Here is an 18,522-nt window from a genome sequence, read left to right as displayed (position 1 = left end):
ACGATTTGCCCACAGAATAAAAAACCTAGGAAACTGCCCGTGGTGTCTGCTCCAATCCTGTTGAAGAGCGGAGCGAATGTACACACACACACACACACACACACACACACACACACACACACACACACACAGAAGTAGTGAATAGGAAGCGCAAGAGAGCAACAGAAAAGTGGCAAAAAAGAAAAAAGACAAAAGCCAGAAGAAACCATAAAATGTAACTAGAAGCAATAGTCAATCGGCAATATGCAGTCAGAAAACAGTGGCAAAAAATGCACTAAAGAGAAATGGCTAAGAACAACGGGAAATGACAAAAAGAAATGAAAAAACATAGAAAGAAATGACAAAGATGTATATATACACACACACACATATATATAGCTCCTCATCTCCTCATATTTCTCCATTGCTGATACTGACGTTTTATGGTTTCTTCTGGATTTTGTCTTTTTTGCCACTTTTCTGCTGCTTGCTTGCGCTTCTCAATCACTACTTCTGTCTGCATTCTTTTTTGGGGACTTTCCTTGCTTTTTCTTCTCTCCTCCCTCTCCAAGAGCACCTTACCCTCTCACCGTGCTCTCCCTGCTCTTCTGTTTCCCGCTTCCTGCCTCCCTTATGCTGCCCAGCCCACCACTCTCTGCTCTACTCCCCCCAGGACCTGCTTAATGGAAGCCGGTGCATGGATGTGCAGTGAACGCGTGCAGCTGGTGAGCTGCTGGTGTGCCATAGGGGTGTCAAGGGACAGCCCGTCTGTTTCTGCCCATGACCCGTATGCACCCAGCTCCAAGAACCCTGGTCCTCTCTACATCCACCGTTATCCAGCCTTGATCCTGCGCATTGCCAACATCGTGCTCCAGCATCACAAAACACTGAGGGAGCATTTCCCTGCACCTCCTGCAAGATCGGATATGGTTCCCCACACTCACCACTCACTCATTGACAGCAGACAACACCCCACTCTCTCACACATACCAGCCACCACCCACACAGCACTCCACAATCTCATGCGTGCTCCTCAACACCCACTTACACACCAAATATGCCTCAGATATCTGGGATCTGCTACAAGACCAACCATCGACCCTCTTTTCCTCACAGAAACCTGGCTGATTTGCACATTGGCCCCTGACATCGCCACCACCATTCCTCCTGGCTTCAAGATCACAAGGCAGTACCCCCAGCACAAGCCCAGTAGCGGATTCACCATAATCTTCAAGGACGCCATCAGATGCACCACTGTCTCAGATACACCAACTAGCAATATGGAACACCTGACGTTCAAACTTTACATCACAGCCAACTTCACCCTGACCAAAATCCTCATCTACAGACCACCAGGACCATGCACCAACTTTGCCAGCATCTTCACAAACTTTGTAACCCCCTCATCCTCGACTCCAGGGCCTTCGGCCTTCTCAGAGACCTGAACTTCCACTTGGAAGACCATGTCAACCCGAACGGTACACTACTATAAGAAGAAATCTTAAACCTCTGCCTCACCCAACATGTGATTGGACCTGTGCACTCAACCGGACACCTCCTGGCCCAATGATCACTTCCTTCAACAACATCTCAGCTGACAAGGCCGCACCTGAACATAACGCACCCATGTCAGATTCATCATCCCAGTACCACACCATCCCAGACTGACCTTTACAGGACCCACTCATTGAAGTTAGAACAACATCCCAGAAGAGGACTGGACCACTGTTCTTTCTGCACACTAGCCTGTACGCACTAGCACCTTACCTGAATCCATCAACAACTTCAACAACTGGATACCCATCTGTGTCAACTCCCTGGCACCCCTCAAATCCAACAAAACCACAAGATGCAGACCTCAAGCCAACTGATACACAGCGGAACTCAGGTTGACAAAGTGCCACTGCAATCAACTGGAGAGCAGAAGACATCACACACAAAACCACCTTCAAATCCACAATGAGATGCTACCACCAACAGATTCAGGACACGAAGCACACCACAGGTCCAGACCACATTGACAGAAGCACCAATGAGATCTTCACCATTGTGAGAGATTTCACTTCACCAGCAGCCAACTCCAACAACATCATCCCCTACAGGACCTGTGCAACAAACTCCCAGACTTCTTCTGTTGTAAGATGACCTCTGTATCTAGCAACTTTGACCCTAAACCAGACCCCACAGACCTCACAACCCATCTCTCTGTTTTGATCAAGGAATCTACTATGACAACATGGCCCACCTTCACACCGGATGAGATTCCCACCACCATGAAGTCCACACATTCTAGAACACCTTTGGACAACTGCCCCACCACGTCTTCTACAAAGGACTTAAACTCGTTAGTGAAGCACTCTGATCCATCCTGTGCTCCTCCATCCCTTCAGCTAACTTCCTAGACACTGGAAACACACAACAGTCCTCCCTTGCCTCAAGAAACCTTGTGTTGGCCTATCTATACTTACCGACTATGGACCCATTTCCCTGCTACCATAGCCACCAAAGTCCTAACAGAACTCATCAACAGATACCTCACCATCCAAATCAACAACCACCAACTCCTAGATGTTAAAGAGTCTGGCTTCAGACCCAACCCTCATCACTACCACAGACAACATGATATCAGACAGAGGGAACACAGCAGTTCTCATACTTCTGGACCTCTATGCAGCATTTGAAATGGTCGCTCATCCTATCCTTATCCAATGCATAAACAAGATTGTGAACAAAGGACCCTCTTTTTGCCGGACTTGTTCCTCCTGAAGGTCAAAACACAAGCAGTTAGTCTAGCCTCTTCCTCGTCAGATACTCGCAACCTCATCTGTGGAGTACCGCAAGGTTCCTCCCTCAGTCTAACCCTGTTCAACACTTACTTGATCCCCCTGGCCAGCATCATCAGAGCACAAGGCTTCAACTTCCTCTCCTACGCTGACAACACTCAGCTCATACTCTCCATCTTGGACAAAACTCCCAGCTCCCAGAACAAGTTCACTGCCTGCATGAACCAAATCACCAACTGGATGAAGACTGGCTGTCCCAGACTCCACACTGACAAGACTGACGGCATGCGCTTCAGAAAAACACCTCACCATGGGACCCAATCTAGTGGCTGACCAAACTGATACCCACACCCACCCCAGCCCCATGCCATGAACCTCAGGATCATCAGCAAACTAGACATGACCAGGCAAAAACACTGCCACAGCCTCCTGCTTACACATGTTAAAGATGTTTAAAAAAATCTTCACATGGCTCACAAATTCATCACACATACCTTTGTCACCAGTGAGCTGGATGAGGGGAACTCACATTATGCTAGGATCAACAACCAACTCACCAGAAGTTTAGAACCCATTCAGAACTTGGCAGCCAGGACCCTCAACCTCCCATGCAGGACACACATTATGCCGCACCACAAGGAGCTCCATTGACTCCCTTTAAGCAAGCCTGCCCAATCTAAACTACTCACCCTTATCCTTCAAAGCACTACACAGCCCTGGCCCTGCCTATCTCAATAGCCACATCTTCCTTGACATACATTCCAGACACCTTTGCTCAGCTGGAATCTTTCTTGCGCACCTCCCACCCATACACAGAGCCAAAGTTCAGAGTTCAGGCCTTCCTAAAGTGTGGGCTGACCCACCGCTTCACATCAGAGCTTCCTCCTCTCTTATCGAGCGAGATCAGCAAAAAGCTGAAGACTTGGCTCTTTAAATTGTTCCTCTCACCCAAATGAGGCATGGCTAGGCTTACACTTGGACGTTATACACCCGGGGAGCACACTGTACTTGTAAAAACTGCCCTCACCCACAATAAATTGTGGCATGCTTCATCATAGGGCTGCTCCTGACGTCTCTGCGCAAACCAACGCTGGAGACGGAGCAATAGGGAGGGGTAAACAATACAACAATGATAAAGACACACAAGAATAAGAAAGGATCCTGAAAAATGTGCAGAAACGAATAATGTTAAAACTAACTGGGGGATATCTGTATAATAATTTTATTCATAGATTCCCTCGTCAGGACTAAAAAAAGATATGCGGGTAGTGGTGGTGTGAGTTTATTATGGACTCACCACCCCCCCGTCTGCATAGATGTCAACATGTTTCAGCCGGTCATAGCATCTTTATCCAGCTTTCATCAGGACTATAAGGATCCCTATGCTCTTATCCTAATTACCCCTTCTACACTCCCCAGTTGGAGTTCTTACTCAACTGGAGAATTGTTTTAGTTGGTAACTTTACTCTTCAACGAGTTTATTAGAAAAAATGCTCAAACAGGCAGAGGAGAAGAGGGCAACCCCCTGTAGTCACACATTCGTCAAGGGTGGTGCGCTGCTCAAAGAAATCAGTCTCTCTCAGTGCCGCATAGAAGCTTCTACGCGGCACTGAGAGAGACTTATTCTTGTGTGTCTTTATCATTGTTGTATTGTTTACCCCTCCCTATTGCTCCGTCTCTAGCGTTGGTTTGCGCAGAGACATCAGTAGCAGCCCTATGATGAAGCATGCCACAATTTATTGTGGGTGAGGGCAGTTTTTACAAGTACAGTGTGCTCCCCGGGTGTATAACGTCCAACAAATAGTTACGACAGTTGACTTACCCTACTTCTTTGATGTGTTGTGACATGATACATGAGGAGGATGAGGTAGGGTGTATCCTTCTCCCCCTTCGTTGTTAGTTTGTGTAGTATAGGCTTACACTTGCTCAGCTCCAGGATACCCTTCAGAAGATAGTACCCTCTACAAATACATATAATAAAGGTGCAACAAATACCGACTCAGCCTTCTGATGAGTACAGGCCCCAGCTAGGCCCGCAGGACACAAGGGTTCGCTCTCCTGCAATGGAATCTATAAGGAAGTTGGCACGGAAACTGCAAAGTACAAAGACAAGGTTTATTAACCCTTAAGGGTGGTCCTACAATCCATACAATACCCTTCAGTATTGCATAGAGTAGCACAAAGAACTTGCACACACGGTCCCCTTTTATACACAACAGAGGGGCTCATAAGTGGGAGGGCACGACATGAGACGAGGAATGTTACCTTTATGGACATTTGCAATACAAGATCGATATGTGGGCGGAGCTGACATACTCCTTAAGCCCGCGAAAACATGGTCAAGCAAGGACTAACTGATAACAGATGTGGTCAAGTCTGGGCATGCGCCAGACGGACAAAGGAACTATTTATAGACTGTTACTAGGCAGATTACAAGAGCAACTAACACAAAGATAAGACTCTCCTCGTGTTGAGCACGTGGAGACATGACAATACAAAATGGAGTCCAGACTTCAGTCAACGTAACAAAAGGAACATGTGTAAAGGAGGAGAATTCATGTCTTTAGTAAATGCTTAATCACATCGAAGTTGCAATTTACAACAGACGACCCTTTCAGCATTTACTGAAGACATCCGGCTTGTTAGAATAATCATTATATATATCGATTATCATCATTTCTTCTACTTCCTTAGCTAAACGTTTCTGATAAGTGACATTGGCAATAGCTTTCTTATCGGGGATACAAAATGATACACATACAGAACAGAGCAAGGGACCACACTGAACACAGATACAGCAAGAAAACAGAACTGCTATAATTATGCAGAGACCAGTCAAAACCTTCCAACCCCAAGCAGTGATCAATGCCCAAAACCATCCAGAAAAGGACCAAGTGCCGTTTTCTGTATGGATTTCAGCTGCAATTTTATGCAACCTGTTAATTGCATTGTAGACTGAAGGTGTGTGGTCAGGAATAAACACACAGCAACTACTTCCGATGATTTTACAAGCTCCACCTCGATCAGCTAACATAACATCTAACACCATACGATTCTGCAATGCAACAATTCTAGTAATCTGTAATTCTTCCGTAAGATTCCCTAGAGCAGCAGCGGTTTGGTTTGTCACAGCCTCTACCACTCGTGTTAAACTCCGAATTTTCCTACTATTTAGGGCAGCTCCAACGAAGAAAAACAATCCTAGATTGAAGTCGATATACTGCTGTAAACTGGTGTCAGTTTGATCCACATCATCAATTGATAAAGTACGTTTATACCTATTTACAGTCACATTATTTAACAACTTTAAATCCTTATGATAGGATGCAGGTGCCAGAAATACAGGAGGTAACAAAAATGATACATAACATACTCCAGACCAACCGGCTGGTAAACGGTAATAACCTTTAGTTCCACACACAAAGTACGTATTATGGGATGCTAAAAAAGTACTGTTATTCAATCCATCGATGTTTAATATGGTAATACAATCGCTAACACCGACGGGAATATAACCCACACTTTGGACACACAGGTCCGCTTGAGCTTGTGCCACTTGAATCACAAATTTATCTTTTCCCACAGTGTCTCTGGTGTTCGTAAAAACATATGGAATCGATTCATTGTCTGGTCGATACTCTTCCCATTCCCAAATTGTCCCATTCGCTTGCGGATATCCATCTTTATCCTGATGACATTCTTTATTGAGTCTGAAGAGTAATCGTCCCACTGTGGGTTTCCGAGTGGCAAAAAGCAAAGTGTACCATGCTCTACAAGAGCCATTATGAGAGAAAGGAAGAGGTATGAATGGCGTTCCTCCCTTCTTCTGATGAGCTGGCATCATACCACATATCCAACAGTTCATAGCATTGGTGGCAACATGGGTATGATGTAACATCTGAATGAAAGTGTTATTCAAATAGGACTGACGATGCTTCAATTCTTGATACGGAAGGGTATAGAAATAGTGCTCCGCAGGCACTGGAGTGGTCAACACAAGCAACTCTCGGGCAGGAGTCACGTTCTCCACAAACCATGTGGTTATCCCAACAATAGTTACTGTGAGCATAAAACCTGTTGCACAGAGGATCTTCTTCTTCTCCATGTCAAAAATAGAAAATCAATATCTTCCTGAAACTAAAAGTTTGTCAGGACTCTTCCCCTTGGGCAGCGGTCGATTTCTTCACCAACGGGCCAAGACGGGTGTCGCTACACTAATGCAGGGCTGATCCCCCCCCCTTGCCTCACTGGCTCTCCGTTTCACTAACCCAAGGGCCGCTCTGACAACATGTCCCGCTACTGAAGGATTCACTTTCTTGGCCTCAGATGATATCGCCTTCCTCCAGGAGTCGCGTGGTCCGGAAAGAGCTCCTCAGCGTCGTTCGATTCCACAGCACGGCCTTTCTCTGTGGTCAGAATCTCTCGTTGATCGGTCAGTACAGCGGGCTCCACCAATCCGGGCGGTACTTTGCGGCAGTGCAGGGAATGGATCCAATTCTTTCTGTTGGAAACTCGCACAGCCGTCCTTGTTGCCAGCAAGACTTGCTCAGGGCCCACCCATCTCGGCTCCAGGCTGTTCGTCCTGTCGAAGATTTTCAGCATGACATAGTCTCCAGGCCGGAGACTATGTCCTTCACCGGTGGACCGATCGGGGAGCGCCTCCCGGACCTGTTGATGAATGGAAACCAAGTTATCCGTTAACTGTGCCAGATAGTCATTCATCATTACACAAGGTACATCATACACAGTCTTGGGTTTTGGTGGACCCCAAATATTCATTGGACGTCCAAAGACAATCTCATACGGTGTAAGACCGATTCGAGAGTGCGGTACCGACCTAATTGACAACAATGCCAGCGGTAAAGCGTCTGGCCAAGTCAAAGACGTTGAAGCTTGAATTTTAGCGATCTTGAGCTTCAGTGTACCATTATACTTCTCGACTAGTCCTGCAGATTGAGGGTGGAATACTGCATGGAACTTCTGGGTGATGCCTAGACCCTTCAGAACATACTTTATAACGTCCGCTATAAAGTGGGGCCCGTTATCACTCCACAGAAGTCTACAAACGCCATATCGAGGGAAGAACTCCTTCAACAGCATCTTAGCGGTAGTCATTGCAGTATTGTCTTTCGTAGGGTAGGCCTCAACCCATTTGCTAAAGGCACACACCACTACTAGGACATACTTCAAATTGTTACAACGCTCGAGCTGAATGTAATCCATCTGTAAAACCTCAAAGGGTGCAGTAGGCGTTACGAACCCTCCTGCTGGGGTCCGAGTCCCCTTTCCTGGGTTGTACCTCAGGCAGATCATACAGGTCTGTACCACCCTCTTCGCCGTGCTAGCAATCTCTGGATGCTCCCAGACTTGGGTAAGCAATTTTACAATTGCGGAAGCTCCAACATGTGCTAGCCCATGTGCCATCTGAACCATAGGTTGTACAAAAGCTGTGGGTAATTTCCATCGATCCATCTGCTTATTTCTCCAGCAACCCTCATCATCCAATTCTCCCTCACTGGACCATTGCTCCCGTTCTTTGTCAGAAGCGGTCCTCTGTATTTCTCGTACTTCTTCCTTCGCATCATGCCATCTTTCTACTTGTGACTTCACTACATACATGGCAGTAGCACCGGGCTGCATCGCAGTCTCCCGCGCCACTCGGTCTGCTAACGCATTCCCTTCTCCAACTTTATCGACTACTTTCCTATGGGCGCTACATTTAATGATAGCAATTTTCTTAGGATATGTCAATGCAGTTAAAAGATTATGAACTAACTCCCCATGCATTATTTGTACTCCATGCGACGTTAAGAACCCTCTTTCCTTCCAGAGTAGGCCGAAATCGTGCGCTACTCCGAAGGCATAGCGGCTATCTGTATAAACATTCACACACAATCCTGTACTGAGCTCACATGCTCGTGTTAATGCTATCAGTTCCGCTGCTTGAGCTGATTTCTGTGGTATGCGTGCTGTCTCCACTATTGTTTGCAATGTGGTAATCGCATACGCTGCTGAAGTCGTACCATCTGGTAGCTTCAGGCATGACCCATCCACCCACAGTTCTCCATCTACATCTGAAAAGGGCGTATCCTGGAGATCAATACGACCCTTTGTTTGTTCCTCGGTCACAAGGATACAATCATGTGCTTCTCGTGCCTCAGACCGAGTCTCGGGGTATGGCAACAATGTGGCAGGATTTAACGTCACGCACCTCTTCAACGTGATATGAGGAGCCAAAAGCGTCAGCTCATATCCCGTTAAACGGGCACTGGTCAAATGCTGCGTCTTTGATTAAGCAGGGCATCAACAGCATGGGGGACTAATACCAACAGCTTATGAGATAACACAATTCCCTCGCTCTGGCGTATTGACACAGCTGTCGCCGCAACCGAGCGAAAACAACCAGGCAATGCTCGGGCAACAGGATCAAGTACAGCCGAAAAATATGCACAAGGGCGCTGCTTATCGCCGTGCATCTGCACTAAAACTGATAATGCACATCCATCTTTCTCATGCACATACAACGAAAAAGGCTTGGTATAATCAGGTGTTCCTAATACTGGTGCTGAACAGAGGGCCTGTCGCAGTTTCTGAAAGGCAGTGTCACACTCATTCGTCCAGGGGAGCGGGATAGGTGTATCTTTTGTCAAAAGGGCTAACAATGGCTTGGCTTTATACGAAAACCCTAATATCCACTGCCTGCAAAAAGAGACAAGACCCAAAAATGCGCGCACGTCCTTCTGCGTGGACGGCGTCGGTGTATCCAGAATCACTTGAACACGGTCTGGTGTGAGTGCACGTCCCTCCTTAGACAAAAGGTGACCTAGATAAGTCACCTTTGGTCTACAAAATTGCAACTTTTTCCGAGAGACTTTGTGATTGTGGGATGCCAAAAAGGAAAGCAAAGACAACGTACTCGTTTCACACAACTCCGGGGTGTCAGCCGCCAGCAAGATGTCATCGACATATTGAATGAGGGCGACACCCTCGGGCAGAACAAAGGAGTGCAATTGTCTTTTCAAGGCTTGACTGTAGATGCTAGGGCTTTCCGTATAGCCCTGGGGAATTCTACAAAATCGGTAAGACCTATTATTGAGAGTGAAACCAAAAAGGTATCGACTATCGGGATGAATGGGAATTGAAAAGAAAGCATTTTTCAAATCAATAACTGAAAACATGGTCGCCGTAGGCGGGACCAAAGTGAGCAACGTCGTGATATCCGAAACCACTGGGTACTGAGGTATCACGATCTTGTTTACATCTCTCAAATCAATGATAAACCGATAGACTTTGGCATCCGTATCCTTTTTCAGAATGGGTAGAATCGGGCTATTACAAACATTATAGGGAACTTCTTCCACCACTCCCACCTTAATCAAATCCTGCACAATCTGTATAAGAGCCTCTTCCCCCTCCTGCGAAATACGATACTGTGGAAGGCGTGGTAACACCGCCCCCTCCTGGACACTAATGTGAACAGGCGGAATCACCATCTGTCCCACATCAGTATCCGAAGTGGCCCACAGAGCACGGGGGAGGGCAGCTAACACAGCATCTTCTGTAGCCACACACATCCGTTCAGACAGGGGGTAATTGTCATTCAATATCACCCGCACTCCAGCAGGGGAACACCGGATCGTAGCTCTGAAGTGCTTCAGCATATCAAGGCCCATAATATTATCCGGCGTGTTCGGCGCTAACAAAAACGGACAGGGTGCAGAAAAGGAATTAACCCGAAATGTAAGGGGCTGCGAAAGAGGGCTTCGGGAGAGTGTTCCATCAAACCCTACCGATGTAACCATTAAGCCAGATGGGGGAGCCCTCGGAACCAATTGTTTAGACAGCGCACTACGAGTCGCTCCTGTGTCCACTAGAAACTGATCAGTGGAGCCCAAAACTTCAGCTGATACGTAAGGACCCCTCTGATCAACTGGCACCTCAACTGATTCTAACCCCCATCCAACGCATTCCTATGCATGCTGAGAGTCATGATACCCAGACCGGTCAATCCCCGACACTTGATACTGATTTTGTCGATCAAAAACATTAGACCTATCTCGTTGCTGCCCAGCAAGGTCAAAACGAGCGTGATCATTAGAATTCCCTCTAAAATTCGAGAAACCCCCTCTACCTCTGGGGCCACTCTGAGTGTGTCCCTGACCGTGCCCCTGCCGTGAAGCATGCAACGCTGGGCATTCTCTGGCCCAGTGCCCCGATTGCTTACAATACGCACATTGATTCCTATTCAGATCAGATCGGCCCGAGGGAGGACCATAAAATCCTCCCCTACCTCTATTTACACCCCGTCGGGGCGGACCATATACTTGTGCTAACATCACCTTCGTTTTTAAATCCTTCGATTTCTTTTCCTCCTGCCCCTTCGCTTCTAGCTCCTGGCGCTCATAGTACTGAGCTATAGTCAGAAGGGCTGTCGGGGTCGTAGTGGACCAAGAACTTTCACTCGCTTTGAGGCGAGCTGCAATTGCCGGTAATAAATTCGCCACATATTTGTCAGCAAAAAGGTGCCGACCCGTATCATCCGTAAGGGACTGACCGCTAAAATCATGGAACGTCTCCTCAAAGCGCGTAAAGAAATCTGCAACTGATTCATCGGCTTTCTGCTTACACGAGGCTAGCATATTCCAGTCAATCTTTTTAGGAGGAATGATGGTCTTCAACTTAGTCAGAATAGCAGCGGGGAGATCTAAGATAATCTGAGGTGGTTTCTGCGCGGGCTTTCTCTCCCTATCCTCATCCTCAAGTTCAGACCATCGAGCCTTAAAAGTGGCAACATCATCTACCTTCCGCACGGATCGCCACATATCTGGTGGTAGAATAAGCCCAAAGAACAAATCTATATCCGCTAAGGTCATAATACAAGAATTCAAGGCCCCCTCGACTTCTTCGTAAAAGGCCGCTGGATTCTTGCGGGGATCAGGCAACGCATTCTTCAATGCCATGACGTCAGCCCTGTGCCAGGGAGTATAAACCCAATTATACACAAAATATCCCTTAGCATCGGCGGAGGTAATATCCGAGCTAGTCCCCGCTCCTTTAGGAGGAACATACAAAGGCGCCGCCTCGCGCATTGGTTTAGCATGCACTGGATCGCTCTTATCTGATGGAGAGATGGATGAATGGCCGCCTCCAGTACGCGAATCCGACCGCCTTTCCTCCTCAAGATGTTGGCGCGCTTTCTCTTTAAGGTCTGCTGCCGCATCCCGCAACGCAAACAGTCACCGAACCGCTTCAGGCGCCTTAGAGGGAGAGAAAACACCATTACGCAATGCTTTAGCATCCAATACCACATCGTCAGGTTCAAAGACGCTGGAATATTTCCGAAAGGCACCAATCACTTCATCAGAAAAGTGTCCCAAGAAATACAACCTTTCTCTATCCTGCCACGGTTCCCAAGAAGCCAACAGTTCATCAAGGGATAACTTGCCCTTACATGCACTATAAGAAACCTGCCGAAGCTCACCCATTCGCTCAGCCGATAACATGGACCGCGTGTCTACCTTACTCGAACCCGATCCAGAATCTTGTGGCCTCGGGGCAGACGCGTCGACATAAGGAGGCGGAGAACGATCTAATAAATAAAAATCATCGTCATGATTATTAAGGACAGGATAGAGTGGCTGACGAACAACATATTGACCCGAGACTTGTAACCTATGTTCTTTCTCTTGTTTCTCTGTCTGTTCTCTTTCCTCCCGACGCTTTGCTTCCTGCGCTCTCACATGATCATTCTTTCGTTGCTCTTTATCAAACAGCGCTTTCTCGCGTTTCTCTCGCTCACGCACTTCCTTCACCCATAATCGCACACATTCAAACATATCTTGCCGCGCACGCCGTTTACACATACACTGTTCCACATACTCAATCTTACGTATATCAACCGACCCATACAACGGCCACCGTAACTCAGGATCCTTCCTGGTATATTTCCTCCATACTGTGCTGTACATTATGGAGGAAAGACCATGCTTCACATACATATCCCTATTAGGAGTCCCCTCTGGGGGAGCTGGAGCAGATTCCTCGAGGTTTAACCGGTTTCCAAAGCAGCAACACCACTTACGGAGTGCGCTAAAAGCAGGCATGCTCAAAAATAATGCAGAATATGCAGTATTATCAAAAAAATGGCACTTAAACGTTGTGCTGGTCAAAGTTACACAGTTCCGGAGAAATATCTCCACATTACCTGCCTATATGTGTTGCAACGCATATATTCTCACAATAATCAATACAAGATATGACCGGTCATCACAAATCAAACTCAAATAGCCAACCCAGGCTTCAAAAACTCGGAGCAAGTACCGTACAACGGTTCTTACCAATCAAGAGTCCAGATTCCAACTGCCAAGCTCCGAAATTCGCCCAAACGGCTGTCACGGCAGAACCGACAGAAGAGGTCTCAGTCGAGGACCGGCGCCACCCAGATGGTCAGCTCGGAAGGGAAGGAAGAAAAACCTCGGGATGCCAGGACTAAAGTGCCTCTGGCAGTGATCACATCCCCGGCCAAATTCCTCACCTTCGTCGCGACCAATCCTTCGAGCATCCGAGTCGCCGATGAGCCCCACGTGACGGGCGCCAATTGATGAGTACAGGCCCCAGCTAGGCCCGCAGGACACAAGGGTTCGCTCTCCTGCAATGGAATCTATAAGGAAGTTGGCACGGAAACTGCAAAGTACAAAGACAAGGTTTATTAACCCTTAAGGGTGGTCCTACAATCCATACAATACCCTTCAGTATTGCATAGAGTAGCACAAAGAACTTGCACACACGGTCCCCTTTTATACACAACAGAGGGGCTCATAAGTGGGAGGGCACGACATGAGACGAGGAATGTTACCTTTTATGGACATTTGCAATACAAGATCGATATGTGGGCGGAGCTGACATACTCCTTAAGCCCGCGAAAACATGGTCAAGCAAGGACTAACTGATAACAGATGTGGTCAAGTCTGGGCATGCGCCAGACGGACAAAGGAACTATTTATAGACTGTTTCTAGGCAGATTACAAGAGCAACTAACACAAAGATAAGACTCTCCTCGTGTTGAGCACGTGGAGACATGACAATACAAAATGGAGTCCAGACTTCAGTCAACGTAACAAAAGGAACATGTGTAAAGGAGGAGAATTCATGTCTTTAGTAAATGCTTAATCACATCGAAGTTGCAATTTACAACACTTCCAGCTGTCCAAAGTTGATAAACTGAGAAAAATTAATGTGGCTAACTATGGCACCTGTTATTTACAGTGCATAAACATGTCAAAACTGTAGCATGAAGCAGTATGTAAAAATAGCAGAAATCTTTATTATGATGAAAGCAATATTGTATTAAAGATGAGAGCCATGCATGGTATGAAATCGAAAGGGACCTTGGTTAAGGTATTTTGGAGTGTTCTTTGGGAGATATTTGTAAAGACATATGAGTCACCATTTGAACAAACCTGGGGGCATAGTATCAAGAAACGGCTTCCAATAGAAGCCCATGTTCTGGTGTCAACATGGGCTTCTATTGGAATTCTCAAGGGCATATTATCAAGCCCATTATCGCCGCTTTAGCGGCAGTTTTCTGCCGCTAAAGCGGCGATAATTTTAACGCCGTGCTTGATAATATGCTCCCTCCTTTTTAATGTGCACATTAGTTGCCCGTGTATTTTCTCACATTGCTATGATCTTGACATTACTGCTTCCTCTGAGCGCAGCCCAATGCTCGATATGTCCCTACATATATGTCCAGCCATTACTTTTTGCTTCCAACTATTGAGCTGATCAACTGACCTTGCTGCAGTCTGTTCTAAAGTAGCAGTGGATAGACTAGTGCCTATCAAAAATACCTGATAGAGCACTATTTTCACATGCAAATAATGTTGTCTCTTTCTACAGTCTTGCATCCTGAAAAAGTGCATGCTATTTCAAAAATATACTCTATATCATTAAAAACCAGACATGAGAAACTTACCTTTGCTTAAAACTGCCTGTTGCCTCTGTTGTTTCTTTCAAATGCCCCTCTTCTTCCTTTCCATCCTCTGCGTGCCTCCTCTTTCTGAGGACAACCTACTCTGTCACATGCATATTTGCCTTATTTTCTAATATTGTATTTCTGCGAATGACCAACAACTAATTTACAAGATTGCAACTTCTCCACCTTCATCTGAAAGTCAGACCACTGCAACCTAAAAATACCTCACCTCCTCTAGCTCATCTAATAATCTCACCATCCATGTGCCTGAGCTCACATATCACCAGTAATGTTTACACCTAACTCCTATCAAGTTAATCCATCGCACAAATTCTGGAGTGAATGCATGGAATGGTTTGCTTGGGCACGCTAAACTGATCTCAATAAACAACAATACTGGACTAAGCACTAACCTTACTTTCCAGGGCAGAGTGCTCGCCAAGGTAAAGTGATTCAACACCTCGTCAAGGGTATCGAATACTGTGTGATGCAGTTACAATTACAGTTTTGCCACATAAGAAATTATTTGACTCTTTAAATGAAAAAGTGCTCCTTGATCTGGCATACAAATATGAATGGACAGTTTCTTGTAAGAAGACAGAAACACTCTGCATAAAGAAATAGATATACTTTGAAGAAAGCATGCATTTCAGAGTGCAGTATATATCTCCTCTAGAGGTGAAGGTGCCAGCAGAAGTAGAATGCTTTTCAATACAAAAGAGCACAACATCGATCTTCTCCCTTAAGAATTCCATACTCCATGAACAAGTGCAATGTCATCAACCTCTTTTCATTGAAAAACTGCAGAAGATCTGAGATGATATCAACAATCCCAAGCCTTCTTTTACTCTGACACCCATCTCTCTCCACTGCATCCCACAATAGATATCTTTCAACTCCACTTCTTGCTGACATTCTAAACTCTCTCATGCCACCTCCACTGAAGCTCATGTCTTACCCTTGTCCTTCAGCAAGGCCCTCTCATGAGAATTGTTCTCAGTACCATTCACCACTGTCAGTGTCGTCATCCCTCAAGGTATCTTACCAGAAGTTCTCAAGACAGGCCATATCCTGCCACTCCTGAATAAACTAATCCTAGACCCTGTGATGTTGCCTACTAAAGGCCAATCTCTCACCTACCCTCTAGTAGCAAGATAAAAAAGAAAAAAAGATGCCTTCGCACACGTTGAATATGATGTCAATGCTGCCAATTTGCTGTATACCTGCCAATCAGGCTTCAGATTATGCTGCAGTAAGGAGACGTTTATGTTACAAATCCTAGAAGATGCCGTTCAGACATTGTTGATCATCCCACCCTCATTCACACCCACAAGTCTTTAATGGGATTCACTGGCAACACCCTTCACTGGTTCTCTTACCTGTCTGGCACAGTACATCTAATGGGCACCACTAGGTCATAGAAGATCCCTATCACTAGCAGAGTCCCCTTGGATTCCATTTTGCCAGCTTCTTGTTCATGGAGACATTTGAGATTCTACTACCAGATAAGAGCATCAAAATTTACTACTACACCAATGACATGCAACTCTACTTGAAAGTCTCCTCCAAGACATCCAATCCTCAGGCATGTGTTGTACGTGACCCAGAGCTGAAAGTCCAGCACCTACCCATAAAAACAACATTCTTACTCCACACTTTTTCTCTGAAGGACTACCTGCCTGCCGCAGCATGTCTAATCAGGGGACTGAAGGAATATGAACACATCACCCCCACCCTAAGGGAACTCTACTGGCTCTCTTGACCAGACCACAACATGTTCAAAATCATCTGTATCATCTAGAAAGCCATTTAGACCTACAGGTCTGCTTATCTAGCAGATAAGCTCACCACCTCTAGTGTCTCTTGGCCCAGATGCAGCCTCGATATATTGAGACTGGAGATGAAGAAGTGCAAAAAAAGATGATAGGCCACCTTCCCTTATGCATCCAGGATCTGGAAAGACATGTATGTATCCATCAAGATGTCCCTAATACTGCTCCAACTCAGGAAAGAGATGAAGACACACCTCTCAAAAGAACAATACATCAACACGAAGAACCCAGGCTGCACGCCAGTCACTGGTTAACTCCTCCATACAGTCGCGGCTGGCAGCACTAGAGAGTGGTGGGGCGGGTAAAAATAGATGATGGGTGGGTGACACATTAAATAAAATAAATAAATAAATACTCACTTATCTGAAGGAATGTCCTCCTCGCTTTAGTCCAGTTTTCTTCTTCACACGGGACCCTCAACAACTCCCCTAATCAATTCTGGCACTGCTCTCATGCTGAGAGCTGCGCCAGGATTGGAGGGAGTGGCCTCTCGCGACGCTCTTGTGGGCATTGGAGGCATGTGCTTGGTCTAACCCAGATGTCTTAAGACAGCTGGGTTAGAGGTTTCAAAGTGTGCATGTCTGGCTTGCTGTCACAAGGTGGCCAGCCAAAGCAACGTGCCCACTTTGAAATGAAGTGACCTATGCCCAGGCAGCCCACCCTCCTCCCTGTCATTCAGCAGGCCCGGTCCTGTCCCGCCCTGCCCTGATGCTTTGTTCAGGATGGGCCGATGAAAACTAAAATGGTAATGAGTTAACTTAATTTCCATTTTATTTTTCATTTCTGGGGCATGGGGGGCATTTTAATTAGTGGGGTGACGCTCCTCCGCACAAACTGAGGAGCCGCCCGTCTCTATATTGTCCCTTTGACCTTCAAAGGCATGGGTAAGTAAATGTGTGGGTGTATCGGTTTGGCATTTTCTACAATTATGCACATTTTTTCAACAGGTTGCAATGGTTTGCCGGTGATCACACATTTCGTCTTTTGATAGCAGTGTCGCACAGCTGGATTCAGCATGTTTACAAAGGTGATTCTTGCCCCTTTTATGTATGTCCTTTGTGTCTTTGTCAGTATGTACTGTTCAAGTTTTTAATAACTCTTTGTGCTTGTATGTCACAGGACTTCAGGAACCTTGCAGTTCAGCATTATTTTCCCGGCAGGATCACAACATTGGTACTGAATGTATGCATGCTGGATGTGTATGAATACAGTCAGGATTTAATTTAGGGAAATCAGGATCCTGGTCCTGATAAAAACCTAGGGCTCCCTTGCAGGAGCCATGTGGAGGGCTGAGACATGTTGAGCTATCTGGTGCAAGAGCAATAATCACTTCAGTGTGATACAGCGGAAGCAGGGGCAAACATTTTACCACAAATAACCAATTTCTATAACCACCTGTCTTTTCCCTGCATAAACTAAATTTGGCCCATACCTTTAATAACTGGTCCTCCGATTAATCTTTGGAGAGTTGATAGGGGCTGACTATTGACAAGACGGATAATATCCCCCTTATGAGGACCTACAACAAGAGGAATATTCTACAACAAGCTAAATTTAAAATGTACAAATCACATTAATAAAATTCGTCAATAATGACAGACTCTGATTACTTATCAACTTGCTTTTATCTAGTTCTTAGGCAAATCAATGGTTAATCAAACAATAAAGCTTTGAATCAAAGATCTTCACACAAGAGAAAATAAGCAATTCACAATAACATCTCATTTAACAAGCATGAGTGAGTGGGTAGGAGAAGAGACAAAAGAGCATTGTAATAAGATCAATGCATTACAGAGTTTCATACGAACCTAGAGAAAACTATAGCACAGTGTGCTAATAGTCTGAAGAGCTAACCCTCTGGTCAGAAGGGAAAGCTAGGAAACCTCAAAGGTATGAGGAGCAAAGTTAAAAGAGTCAGGTTCAGATAGCAGCAGCCATAAAGGAAAGTTAAAGA

Source organism: Triturus cristatus, chromosome 11 (assembly GCF_964204655.1).
Source record: "Triturus cristatus chromosome 11, aTriCri1.1, whole genome shotgun sequence".
NCBI lineage: Eukaryota > Metazoa > Chordata > Amphibia > Caudata > Salamandridae > Triturus > Triturus cristatus.
This window is presented reverse-complemented; position numbering follows the sequence as displayed.